We start from the raw sequence: 383 nt of genomic DNA, 5'->3' as shown, positions 1-383 counted from the left end.
ACACATATATAAATATAATTTTTCTATTTTTGTTTCTGATTTTAATTTGCAGATATTTTCTGCCTGGAATCAATTTTGAGGGTTCAGATTTAGCTGGGGAAAAAAACATATTACACATCCTTCAGTATAGGAGATGAGGGAGTGAGAGAAAATATTTTTTGAAGAAGCATTTCTGTAAAATTAGAAATTACTTTTTTTAATCTATGTAATGTTTGGCTTGGAAAATGCCATCTTTGCCTATATGGCCTTGTGTTTCAAAGCAGATCATTGGCTGGAGTGCCTGTCGTGGGTGTGAGTGTGTACAAGTGATTGAAGCCAAATCTGTTGTCATGTTAGTAAATGATTTGCAAACTGAATGTAATACTTGAGTAGATTTTTTTTTC

Source organism: Chrysochloris asiatica, unplaced genomic scaffold (assembly GCF_000296735.1).
Source record: "Chrysochloris asiatica unplaced genomic scaffold, ChrAsi1.0 scaffold00138, whole genome shotgun sequence".
Lineage (NCBI taxonomy): Eukaryota > Metazoa > Chordata > Mammalia > Afrosoricida > Chrysochloridae > Chrysochloris > Chrysochloris asiatica.
The sequence above is the reverse complement of the archived record's forward strand: the minus strand, read 5'-3'. Positions refer to the sequence as shown.